We start from the raw sequence: 13,747 nt of genomic DNA, 5'->3' as shown, positions 1-13,747 counted from the left end.
TCTTCAGTAATATTCTAATTTTCTGATATGATGAATTTGAGATTTTCATTTGTTGTCATTTGTAATCATCAAAATTAAACAAAATAAACATTTGAAATATGAGTTTGTATGTAATGTATGAATATAATATACAAGTTTCACTTTTTAAATGGAATTACTGAAATCAATCTACTTTTTCATGATATTCTAATTTTATGACCAGCACCTGTAATTATGAGAGCATAATTTTTTATGTGATTTTAAAAAATAAACTCAGAAAAGTAATTAATTTTTTTTTTTTACGTACACCAATTTGCTAAAAACACACACACATTTTACCTGTTAAAACTAATCAGTGACTTTACTACAAGACTTAAATTCAAATCAATCACCTAATTTTCTGACTTTATTTATTGTGATATTTATTTTCTTCAGCCTTGAAATTTACTGGAGAAGCTGTGAGAACATGAAGGAATGACTGAATGAGGGCAGTTATTTTCTAGTTAGCTGTTTAAAACAAGTCCAAATTAGACCATCTGTGAATCCAGTCGATAATACAGGAAAGTGCACCAATAGTTTCTTTGTACATTTTTCCACCTGCACACAGCCTCCCTTCTATATAGACTTAATAAATCAACATGAAACCAGCAATCATCAATAAGTTGCATCATAAGTTGTTGTTGTTTTTGTCTGCTGCAAGGAGAAAGCTCTTTTTTTCATTTGATTTAAGAGCAGAGATTAACATTTACTTTTCAGGTTTATTAGTGATAAAAAGCACAACATTGGTTTTTGATTTAGTTAATTTATCTTTTCTCCAAGGTAAATTTGATTTAAATGATTTTAAACCACCTGAAGCGAGAATCGTAATGGTTTTTATGTGATGTAGCACTGTGGCAAATGTTAAGCATTTACATAAAAATGCCCAACAACTATATAAATTTTTTCTAAATATGAAAACATTACATTTTTACTGCTCAGAAACACTCACATTGTGCAACATAATGCAGTCACGTCAAAAAAAAATCTTTCTCTGCATTACCATTTGTCTACTTATCAATTCTCTTTCAGTTATTTAGCTTTTTTTCCATCCTTTTGTCTGTCCCTTCTCTGCCTCTCTTCTTTATCCACTATTGCTCAGATTATTTTCATTTATATGTCATCCTGCGCCGTTTTATTCCAACCTAATCTTTTATTTAAACGCCGCTTTAAAAATGTAACAGTGCAAAGGTCACTGATCCTTGCTCCTCTCTGGTTGAAACAAGATATGCTGTACGCGCACTCACACACGTGAACGACAAGGAAATACACAAACACAAAGACACACTTTGAAAGAAACTTAGATTATTTATGAGACAAAGATTTTGCAGCATAGCTGTGCGTAAGATGAGCGAGGAAAAATAGACAGAAATAGACAGCTAAAGAAACATAAGAATGAGGTTTTTAAGCCCTGAGATACACATAATTATGATGGTCACTAAAAAGTAAATGGTCTTTTCTGTAAAGATGTACTTGGCCAGAAAGTGCTTTACAGCCTGATGCTCATTAACTCATTTGGAGACACTCTCACAGCGATGATAGCAGCTGTAAAAAGGCACTCACCTGTTGGATCTTTGGAGTTTAATGCCTCGCCAAGAGAGATCGCCGCATGTAGATGAACCTGAATCGAACCCCTTTCAATCAGTTAACAACCTGCTCCAACACTTAAACAGAAGTCCAGGATGTGGGGAGAAAGAGGAGTCGATGCAGAGTTCCATTTTATGCCAGCCTGTGAAAAGTTAACCAAATTATTTTCAAGAATTAAACACACTATTAAAACTAAACAAAATCTGTGACTCATTCAGGGAAAAATATATATGAAAATATGCAAAAGAATGTCATAACTTGAAGAAAAAACACCAGGACCACACATAGATGCTACTTTTTTTTCCTGTGACCTTATATTTATTTATAGTTTTTTATTCATAGACGGAGAAAACATGAAGCTGGTTAAACTGTTGCTTAGATGCTGCATGTCGAGGCAGCAGATGGTGGATTTAGAAGAAAAATAGATAAAAAGAGAAGGATGACATGGACCTATAGAGTGAACGATGAGGACAAGCTAGAGGAGAGGCAGAGCAAGATGGGAGGGTTGAACTTGTTTTGAAATAAATCTCGAGAATGTGCGGAGGAAGACAAAGTAGAGCGGAGAGAAACAGTCTGCATGCTGAGCAACTACTGCACACACTTCTATTCAGGCTCGGTCTCAGATCACAAAGCAGTTAAACAGGATGATCAGAATTAATAATTTAAAGAAGTGAGTGACACGTCTGTGGTCTTTCGGTGTGTGTTTCACTTTGAAGCTCACGTTCTCAAACGTAATCTACAGAAACCCTTAACCTCCACTGTCTGATGTGGATCTATGAACTGAATCCTAATTGCCTCCTTTACCAGCCAATTAAATGGCAGAATCTGTCACCATGACAGCTCATTAGCAAATCAGGATTCAGCTTTCAGGCAGTGTGTTTCCAATCCGTGCGTGCATGCAGGCATGTTGGTGTGTTGCTTCGCCCAGTAGGCGACAGCCAGCCGATGGCCAACCTGACTGTGTGCGTCTGGGGCTGCTGCTATTAGCAGGAAACAGATTCTTTTTCGTTTTGTTGTGACTGTGCACACAGATAGACTGCGAGCCCTTTGTATGTGCTTTGGCTTTTGAATTCATTTTCATTTGTTTGGAGGAGAGATTAGCAGCACGCGTGGCACAACATCGTCAGGCTACGGAGAGGAGCGGGCTTGACATCCTGCCAGAGAGGAAAAGACCCAGCAGAGCATGCTGGCAGTAATGACTAAAAACAATGGTGTTTTGTTTCATAACCAAGGGAGTTCAATTATGAACTCTGTTACTGCAGCTCTGACTGCACTTTATATTACAGTCAAAAAGTCAAACTGCATTTTTGTTTCGAAGCACACAGATCGTTAGTGTAAAATTTAAAAATCAGAAACACAACAATTCCCTATTTTAGAATCTGGTTTTATTCTGTGATTGCATCTGTTGTCTGTAGACATGCTTAAAGTTTATTCCACATAATCAAAACGGAAGAAGGATATGCTCATGGTAGAGTTTGCTAACCCAAACTGAACCCTGGACTCCACCTTTTTGGCACCGCTCGGATCCCATTGATGTCATAAACAGCCGGAGCAACCTGAAGGGTTCAGCAGCAGATTTTCTTGCTACTGTGTACCAGTGTTTCAGTCAAGCTTAATCAAGTTTTGTTAGTGAACAAACTGATGACTGCATCAGATTATGTTTCATTTATTAACAAATGAGTGCTTCGTGGATCGACTGTAATAAGCTTGTGGGCCAGATTTTGCCCATGGGCCACCAGTTGATAATTACTGCCCCCCCCCAAAAAAATTTTTTTTGAATACAGGATCTATTAGTTACTTCTTTCAATCTGTTTTTGATTGCAGCTCTATTATTTCCGGTTGAATCAAGAAAAATTCCATAATTGTGTGATTTTAGTTTGTAATAAATTCCATTTTTTCCTTATAAAAAGGACTCATCAGCCTCAGCTATCATCAAAAGTGCAAATCAAAATTCTGAAGCGAATTAATATTTCATCATGACTGCTGCTAACTTTCATTCACATTCAGCCCTCAAGTCCACAAATGACCCAATTTAAAGGACGGATTGTTTCATGAAAGTTGAGCTCGAGCGTCACTTTGTTGTCTGAACGTCACCCTGTAAACAGTTTCATGTAAGTCAGTGGAATCCTCTGATATTTTATTGTACAGTTGCTCATCTTTCACACTGGTTTCACAGCCAGGACAGTTTAATAAACATCCAAACTTGAGCCATGCTGCGACTGTCAGTCACAGACAGGAAATTAATGAAACTTTCAACACGTACAAAGTCTTGGCAGCCTAAAATAACTCCACCCACTTCGCAAGCTCCCCACCATGTCTAAGAAAATGCTGCCTGCTCTCTGCTTGTAAGCTACAATTATCAGGCCCAAATTCATTTTCATTGTGCTCCTGTGTCCCTTCTGCTCCGCTGTCAGCTCACCCACTCAGAGATCGTCTCCGGCTAAATGCTCTTTGTGTATTCAAAGTAGGAACGTTTCACAAACGATTTCAAAATCACCTTGACAAAACAAAAATCCTCCCCCAAAAACCAAACCAAAAAAACCCTCCTGATTTTTCATACACGCTCTTTATGTTTTGGTGTATGAAAAAAAGAGTCATAACGCCCAAGTTTTATCTTCTAGTTCATATGAAAATGTTCTCTTCAAGCTGTTTTCCTGTTAAGATGTCCACTTAGTGAGGCAGCCACCTCAATTGTTCTCAGCACACTTCATCCCTCCTTCCGTCTATTTGTGCTGCAGATTTTCCTTTCCTGGTGGGTGTTCTTCCAATCCGCTATTCTCCTCTTTAACTCCCACTGGACAGGCTAAACATCCTCCTTGTTGCAGAGCCCCGAGAGTTCTCTTCTTCCTATTCAGAAAGAGCTTTTGTTGTCCACCGTCTGTCTGTCCTTTGAAAAACTAATTTTTGTTAAACTGATGTCCCGTGGAGCAAGTTTAAGTCTGTGCATTCATTAACAGGCCTTCAAACCATGTGTGCACACTCAGAAGGGTGTATGCACATTTAAAGAGAGTTCAGATTGTCTGAAATGGGGTACTGTAGAAAGGTCATGAGCAATTAACACCTTACCTGTTGTAGTTAGCTCTCTGAATGACTTTAGTTTGGAGAAAAAGTGGGGGCGTTAAGACCAAAATGGATTGCTGCCATCTTCAAATCTCAGAAAACACAAAAATGTCTATAAATTAGCCAATTTTACAGATACTGCGAGGTATTGCAATATTGCATGAGCTTGTGCATAATGTTATTTTCAAGGTTTGGTCAAAACAGCTATAACTCTGTCATTTCTCAACATAAGACGATCTCAGTCTAAATCACTGGTATGAAAGTCAGCTGGCAATATGCATTAATTCAAGTAATGCTAGGCCTTTAATTTACATAGGGTTTGATGGTTGTTTGCAAACTAAAACAGAGGCAGCAGCAGCTAGTTGTAGCACTTCCAGCAATAATATCATATGTGTTTGCATCACCTGCTATGTTATGGTTGAAGTTGTTTTAGGGCTACAGCAATGCACTTTGGTTTTGACTCTGCTCGAACTAACAGTTTTCTCATCAGCCTGGTCTGAATTCTTTATTTCTGAGGTTGTTTAAAGAGCTATCTAGAACAGGTAAGACATTAATCGTTCACAACCTTTCCACTAATCCATACTTGAAAAGATCTGAGCTGTCCCTTTTAATAGAAGTAGGTTTGTGCCAGACAGTAAGGAGGAGCCAGGCTCATTCTGTCTACCTGTCTTTTGTGCCGGCAGGTTGCAACAATTTCCTGCAGCTTATACATCATTCACCTTCCCACTAAGACTTGTGTTGCTGTCTTATATTATAGCAACACATAAATTAAACATGTCTCTCATTGTGAGTTATACTTAGCTTTCACATAAAATGACAGCCAGAGGAGTCAGACAGAAGCTGCCACGACCGGCTCAGCACGCCCCGAGCATGCCTGCGGCCACTTTTGTCTTATTTTTTTATTTTTTTTCTACTGCAAATCAGATAACCCACACTGCAGACCTCCCACTAATGCAGACCAGCTGATTGTGAGTCACTCACTCTGCTCCTGGCCTCGCTCTGGTTTTAGCCTCTACTAATGTGACTCTGCAAGGATAACAATGATCACCCAGCACACCTCTCTGCTGTCCTCCCCATTCGCAGTCAACGAGGCTACACAGGAGCAAAACACACAGAAGATGCATTAGGAATAGCTAAAGAGAGTGTGTGTGTGTTTGTGTGTGATGGCTCTGTAGTAGTTTCTAGTTTTGCTAATTTGCCAACAGTGCTGCATCAGAGCCTCAATTTTCAGCTTTTGTTTGTTTTTTGTGCAGGCTCCTCATCCATCTCTCCCCTTGTGTTTTCCCCTTTATGTCTCTTCTGTTTTTTTAGTTTTATTTTCTACTACACTTCCTTGGTTTCCTCCTCCATGTTGTGCCGCTTCACCTGAATGATGTTCATTTGCATTTTCTTTAATGTCAAATGACGTAAATGACCGTGAAGCGTACTTATTCGCCTGTGCAGTTTGTCTTCATTGCATTCAGTCATAGCGGAGCAGTTTGTGATGTTTGTGAAGACTGATTCCTTCAGCAGAGATCAGAGCTGTGGAGCTCAGGGACGCTGTATGAAAACATCTGACTGTTTTCCCTCCTCTGTATTCTGTCCAGCAGGCTCTTAGAACTGCACGGACGCACACAGAAATACACAGCAGTGACATGTTTCAGTACTATCATTCAGCTGTCAGTAGCATTCAGCGGTAATTCATCTGTAACAGTGTGTTATTCTGCCTGCCTTGTCAGCCTCTGTCATGTCCGTGCATCCTCCTCTTCCTCATTCAGTCTGTCACTTTGTCTGTCTTTGCTTGTTCTGTCCATCCTCAGGCAGCTTTCCTTGCTAATGGGAAAAAAGCATACATGAGCTGCAGCACATGGATCTGCATGTTTCTCTGTGTGTTGGTTGTACGGTTGTATGATCTGGTGTGGCTTAGCTGATTATTTCCAGAATTTTCCCTCTCATCATTGTATAAGTAGATTTATTGTAACAGATTTAGTTCAAAGCAAAAGCTCGAGCTGTTGAATTTATAGACCTAATGACTTAACTTTTCTGCAGCTTCACTGTCTAGTGACCTGAATTAACTTGATATAAATGTGCAAAACTCGTCACAAAACAGAAAACCAGTCTGCTCGATATTTAGACCTGGTAAAATCATTGTTAACTGCTCCACACACACCAAAAAAAATGTGTTTTATAGCGTCTACCAATTTAATTGACAAACAACAAGATCAGGATCTCATGTGCATCACTCAAGCAGCACATGACAAGTTACAAAGTTTGAAATGTACACTACAAGCTAAAACAACACAAACCATTCCCCCATTTCCCTGGTACAATGGGCGCTGTAAAACTCATCAGTGAGCAACCAAATGTAAGGCAACAACAGCAAGCATAAACTTTGCAATAGAGGGATCAAAACTCTTTTTTTCATGGCATAATAAAAATAAATAAATAAACAAACATCAGGCTGAGATATTCCAAAAGAACTAAAAGCCAACCTCAGTCTCAGCTCATTACATCTGGATACTCAGTCAGGATCCCCTTGCCATCACATTTCAGCGAACAGAATAGAATCAACAGTCCTTTTCAGAAAATACTTTCAAACCAAGCCTGAGACACGGTTTCCCCATCTTGGTGCAATTTACATAACAACTGAGACAACATGGAAGGTACTGAAGTTTATTCATTTCAGCCCAAGGAAGTTTAAAGTACTGAAGTCAACCCACTGCTCCTATGTCTCTGAATCAGTAAGGGAGGTAGTCACAGAGTCAGGTTGGTGAGTATGTGTAAAGTGAGGGGTGTGGAGTGAACAATACTCCAGCCAGTGATGTTGCTGTTATTCTGGTGGTTCCCTGCTGCCGGCTTCATTTGTGCAAACTCACAGTCTGGGAATGTGACTCAACTGGAGCATCTGTGAACAACCAGAGACGGCTAAAAAAAGGGCCTTGTCCTCATTCTGTTGCAGAGCCATGTTATAACAATAGAGTAACATGTAAGTCCCTGAAATAGATTGCGTAAGATGAAGTTTATGTTCTGTGTGCTGTCACAAGATGTCACTGAAGTGACCAGGAAAACAAATGAATTAAATTTAGTTTATGTATAAAGCGTCAACAACAAAAGTCATCTCAGGGCACGAAACAAAAGCTATTCAACTTTAGCAAACACAGAAATATCTACCTCAGTCATTTTAACAAATATTAAGCTCATACTTTCAGCTCTAACAGACTGCACAAGACATTTGTTTAAAACTTTGATATGAAAGGCAGCAGGCAATACACAGTTCTGGGAATTCTATTTTCATTTTAATGTTTTGGTGCTTTTTTTTGTTTTATTAAAGTAATTTTGCTACCTGAAGGAATCCAAACAGTGACTCGGAGCAAAGTGGTGCACAGTTCAAGCAAAAATAAAATACAAATAAAACTTCAACACAAAAACTCCAGTCTTACAAGTGAAAGTTGTGTCTTTCTAAATGTAGTTTGTTTGCACTTCTATAAATACTCACCTAACAAGATGTTTGTGTAAAAGGTGAAAAATTGGAAGCAAGAGTGTGTCACAAAATGTGTTGTTGTATCTGTAATTTTGGGTGAGAGAGAGACACCATTATTGCAGTAAATATAGACATTCAGGTTATTTAGCATTATCTATTGAGCTCAGAAAACTTGAAAAGGTAACAAGAACAACTAAAGAACCAGTGCAGTGACAAATATGACCTGAATGTGCCCAAGGTATGAAACTTGTGATCTGCTGCTCCAGGACTTTTCAGATTGTAAAATATTGTCTCCAGTGGACTGGCCATATTTTGGAGATGGACTGATAAAATATTTTACACAGTGTCCAGGGAGTTTAGAGGTTTACTTTTATTGTTTTGTCAACCGCTGGCAGGATTGAAGGCTTTTTTTTTCACCCCTCAGGCACACACAGTCCTTTACCACAGAAGACTTAGGTTGTAGTCTCTGTGTAAGAGTTTGCTTTTCCTGTGAGGCTCACGCACATATTAGCCTCAGAAATAGCTCTTCATCTCCCCCTCTCTGTCCATCATCGACTTGCCAACTGTCAGATGTTGCTGTCATCCCCAGCAGTCCCTTCATCTGTCTCTGTAATGGGAATCCCCCTCTGTTTTCTCTTTAGGCAGGGCTTATTTTCAAATTCCCCTATGCTTTTCTGCTTTAGTGTCCGTTTCTGAGGCAATCTCTTCTCCCTTTTTGTGTCTCACTTAACAGATTTTAGGCATCTTATATTGTTGTTTAATGAGCTTTTCCTATTTCCACAGTAACCAGTAGAAAAAGCTCAATCCATTTTATTTCTCCTGACGCTGCCTAGCTGCTCCAGTTTCACACTGTTGATGTGGCAGATCTTTGGATCTTAGATGCTGCCAAATGATTTTCAGAAATCTCTCACCTCTGTTATTCTAACCCACCTCTTCTTGTTCCCCTTTCCATTTTTATTTCTCTCGTTTTGATAGTGATGTGAAGGTGTGCAGAGAGACCGAAGGCTCAGCTGGTTCAGAGAAGACCTCCATCTGCAAAGGTAAAAAAAAAATGTCTTTCTCCTTTCCTCCTTCATCTTGCTTTCTCTCTCTGCTTCTGAACACCAACCTTGCTGTGGGATAAGAAGACGTCAGCAGAATACAAAGCACTGCTTCAAAACTCCAGACAGAAAATAAGAGATTATATTCTGTCTATCAAACAAACGCACACACAGACACACACGCACTATAGTGACGAGGATATTCATCATGTGATTTACTCTTTATTTCCTTTGAGAAAATGTTTGTGACACAAACACAGGTGTGTACTTTATGTGTGTGTGTGTGTGTGAGGGGGGGTGAAAGAGAGAGAGGATACAAGGAAAATCCTATTTTCTTTTCCATTTATGAGAAAAACCTGAGCTGTCAAAGGTTTACGGCTAACAGCCACCCAAGAACGACAGGCTTCGCTATGAAAAATGTAGACCGAAGACGATTGTGCACTGATCTTGGAGCTGCGTTTTTAAAGTCACAAGATAATTGATCAAGTTCATCTTTTTGAATCGTACGCCACGATAATGAAGGAGCTATCTCTTCCTATGTATGCACAAAGACCTTTTTACTTGTTAGTAACTCATGTGTTTCCAAAAATTAAAATCAAAATTATGTTCTAGTGTTGAGTCACTGGAATGATTAAATTGCTTCCATAAATTAACATTGTTAAAGTGCCACATTCATACTGTCAGCATTCCCAGCGTAATCACAGAAGTGATTTAGTCGGAGCCATCAGTGAGAACGTAAAAATAAACAAATGAAATGCTCTGGATTTCTTTTAACTTGATCGTAAAACATTTGGCCATTAAGAACTTAAAGGAACTCATTGCAAACTGTGAAATCCTGACCTATACCAAATAGCATTTGCAGTTTAAAAGAGTTTACTCCAGTAGTTTTCCAGATACAGATATTGCTATGTAAGTCTGAAAAGTGGGTACGCATTAAATGTAAACAAAGCACTTGGTTAAATTCTGAAAATCACATAGCTTGAGTCTCAGGATTGATGTTAGGGTAGTCCCTTTTTTTAGTCTCTTGTGGATGCATAAAGCCAACGTGGCAAACTGAGCAGAGTTCACATCTTTCTGTGGGGATTGTTCCATACGCAGCAAAAGGCCTTTTATTTTACAAGTTTTTAAGCGCGGATGTTTATAAATTGTAGCTGGGTTTTTGATTGATTATGCAGGTCATTTTGTCATCAGGAAAAGTGATGAAATATTTTTCTGCTACACTCCAATATCCCTACACCTTTAGCAACATCCCACAGATTGACAGATGCAGTTTCAACACTTAGTCTTCGTGTAGCTCTCCTTTAACCCTGAGTATCTCTGGCTAAATTTAGACCACAGTTAACCCAAGCAGTTTACTTCTTATAACTTAACTTTTTATAACACACACCATTGAAAATATGTCAGAAGCACAAGCTAAGTCTGTGACTCAGGCAGAAATGTCAGAGAGCTCCAAACAGGGTTTTTAAAACTGACAGAAAAATGTTGATGCACTTCTTACCAACCCTTTTCAGTGACTGACATTATGTTTCAAACATAAGCATGACAGAAAAACACAGGCCCTTCGATCATTTGAGGGTTGAAAAAGGAGAGAATAATGATTAATATGAAGATATATTTATACAGCACTGACGGATGAAAACATAAAACGAGGTTTAGCTACTCTTAATGAGTGATAGAAACATCAAACCACAGGCTGAGAGCAGGCAAGATGACTCTGGGATGTCATAAAGGACAGAGTTATATTTGTACTTATAAGAAAATACAACTTGGTCTGCATGAAATAGAATTGAAGGTTTTAATTTGCAACTGCATGCATGCAGTAACTTGTTGGGATGTGAGATCTCAAGTTCAATTTCCCATCCAGGTAGAGCATTTTTATTCTTGCTAAGCTTAATTATCTATTTGATATCTTAACCTAGTTTTAGACCAAACTGAGCTTGATACTAGCCTAAAGATCTACAGATGTTTTAGATATCCTTTCAGCCCAAACTGCTTAGTGTGTTTTAAATCAATTTTTAGAAACTGACTTTAATACTGTACATAACAGCACATTAGTGCAGTTTTCTTAGCTTGGCCGATAGAAGTAACTCTAAGCTTAACATCCCATAATAATATGGCTTTCTTGGTAAGATTATTCATTTCTGTCCCTTTTTACACAGCAGTTATTCAATTCAGCCTCTGTGTGTCTGTCACAGCTGTGTACAAACTGAAAGATTTTTGACACAAAGTTAACAGCAGGATACTCTGTGGTTCTGGCAGTGATTGTATCCTCCCTCTCTGCTTTGATCAATGATCAAAACGAGATAAAAGCTGACAGAACACTGTCATTATCATCAGCTTCATTGTTGATATTGTCTATGTGACCTTCATCATTTATCAGTTTAATCATCATTATTTCATCCTCCGCAAATGTACACACCATTGTATCTCTGCCAGTCCCTCCATTATTCCAATCTTCTCTCTGACAAACAGCGTCTCTGATCCCCGGGCACATGTGGTGTCCTGCCCTTGTCTATCAGCACTTAAATACCAAATGGTGTTTGACCAGGATTCAAGGCTTTTTCCATTACCATCCCTGCTGCATGTGCATGAGCGCTTTGTCTTCCTGCATGTGTGCATGTGTGTAATGAGGTGATTTTTATTTGTCCTTCTTGTCCTCCTGCCCTGTCAAGACCATAGATTCAATTTGTGTGACGAGATATGTGTGAGCTGAGTGCGAGAAAGAGAGATTCCTGCTGAAGAAGTCTCATATCTGAGCACTGTTTCAAAGATGGATGTAGAGATAAATGCCGCTTTAGTGCGTTTAAGTGTGTGAGTGTGTGTGTGAGTGAAAGGAGATGAAGAACTTTAAATTTACCAACCTGGCACCAGCCATTTGTGCGTGTGTGAGAAAGAGGAAAGGAAGGACGTGTGGGCTGGTAAAAAAAGAACAGAGCTGTGTTTGGGTGAGAACAGAGGAGTGTGTTACAAGTTTTTTTTTTTTTCTTGGTGTAAAAAGAGGAATTTCAGATTATAAGAAATCTGATAATCTGACAGGGGATACAATACTCCTCTGTGTGCTGCAACGAGCCAAGCAGATGTGTGACAAAAGGATCATTATTAGGAAAAACATTCCTTTTAGCACTTTAAAATGTCTTATTTAGGATAATAAATTCAATTATCATAGTTCCACCTGTAAATCAGGACAAAAAACTTAGCCTTATAGGTTATTACTAACTGCACAACAGAAAAGAATTAGAGGAAGATTCTATCTCAAGCACTCTACACCAAAACAAAGCAAGAAGGTCTAGTCAAGATAACAGAGAAGCTTGAAGACCTACCTGTTGTTTAAAACCACAGCTGGGAGGTTGATGTATGGAAAGCCAAAAGGGTCATAATTTGCGTGTATTACAGATCCTCTGGTGTCAAACAAACACAATCAGAAGCACTGCTCGAGGATGGATAGCACACTGACTCACAGCTTTCACAGGACCTTGGTGTTAGTGTTTAACATTTTATTTTGTTTAATATTTTTACACTGGGAGATGTTAATCAATTATGTTTTTGCTTTTTGTTTCGCATCAAAATTACATCAAATTATTTGAAACAAACAACCATTTTTCAAGACAACAACAACAAAAAAGAGATGTCCTTTTATTGTTTGTAGCTTTTCAAACTTTTTCTATGACACAATGACTGTAAGACACTATTTGCAGTTCAAATCGGATGAATAGGACAGTAAAATATGACTTTTTACATTTTTATAGTGTACCAAAACACTATACCTATCTTGCTGTACACAACTTCCTACCATAGAACCGCCACACGAGCAAGGATGGTTTGTTTTTCTACCTCTTCTTCTGGGACGGTTATTGCCTATTGAAAACAAGTGAAAAAAAACATATAAAACTAGTATATAGCTATTTTTTTCCAGTCGTACCAAACTTGTATTGAGCCATAATTTATGTGTCCCGTTACACCCTTATCTAACAAAGACATAAACAATTCATGGACTCACAATTGAGCTTATAGCCCTATAGTATCACCGGTGGGTTTCCTTTATAATCCTTTCATAAGGCTGAGTCTTGAGGTTGCAGAGCAGTGTGAAAGAGAGTGATTCCTACAGGCTTGCAGCAGAAGTAAATAGCTTTGCACATTGTCAGTCCAAATGTGCAGCATCACATCGTAAATTATAGCGGCTCCTGGGTGATCAATCACTAGGCTGTTATGACTCACGGTATGTAATGGCGCGTAATGATACAATGGCTGCTGCAGGGCTGTTGGCAAATGCTGACTTTGCAAGAGAAGGGGAAGGAGAGAGTTTTATTTGCTGGCACATGGTGGTGGTATAAGTTGTTCTCTGAGAAGCTTCAGGAGGGGTAATAGTTGAGGGCAAAGCCTGCAATGCTTTAACGTGCTAAGTTAACATAAAAAAGGAAGGATGTAATCAGATTATTGTAAGTGTCGATCAAAGCTTAAACACCAATCTAGCTTTATTTGTTGATTTTTTTCTGGCTTAGAGGGCACCACCTACAATTTTTGCACTGTTAATAGTTAAAACTCACAATTCAAAAAGACAAGACAAAAAGATTACTAATGCTGTACT

General features: G+C 38.7%; 1 protein-coding gene across 1 annotated transcript in view; it reads left to right on the top strand.

Annotated features, from left to right (window-relative positions):
- LOC108241675 (protein ELFN1) overlaps window positions 1–13,747 on the top strand; it is a 111,143-nt gene that overhangs the window by 65,247 nt on the left and 32,149 nt on the right. Inside the window, exon 2 of the mRNA XM_017426044.3 lies at window positions 9,098–9,162. The gene's annotated coding sequence lies outside the window, so the exon portion shown is untranslated. The remainder of the gene's footprint in view (window positions 1–9,097; window positions 9,163–13,747) is intronic.

The sequence above is a fragment of the Kryptolebias marmoratus genome, linkage group LG3, assembly GCF_001649575.2.
Source record: "Kryptolebias marmoratus isolate JLee-2015 linkage group LG3, ASM164957v2, whole genome shotgun sequence".
Taxonomy (NCBI): Eukaryota; Metazoa; Chordata; class Actinopteri; order Cyprinodontiformes; family Rivulidae; genus Kryptolebias; species Kryptolebias marmoratus.
Note: the sequence above shows the minus strand (reverse complement) of the source record. Positions and strands in the feature narration are given on the sequence as shown.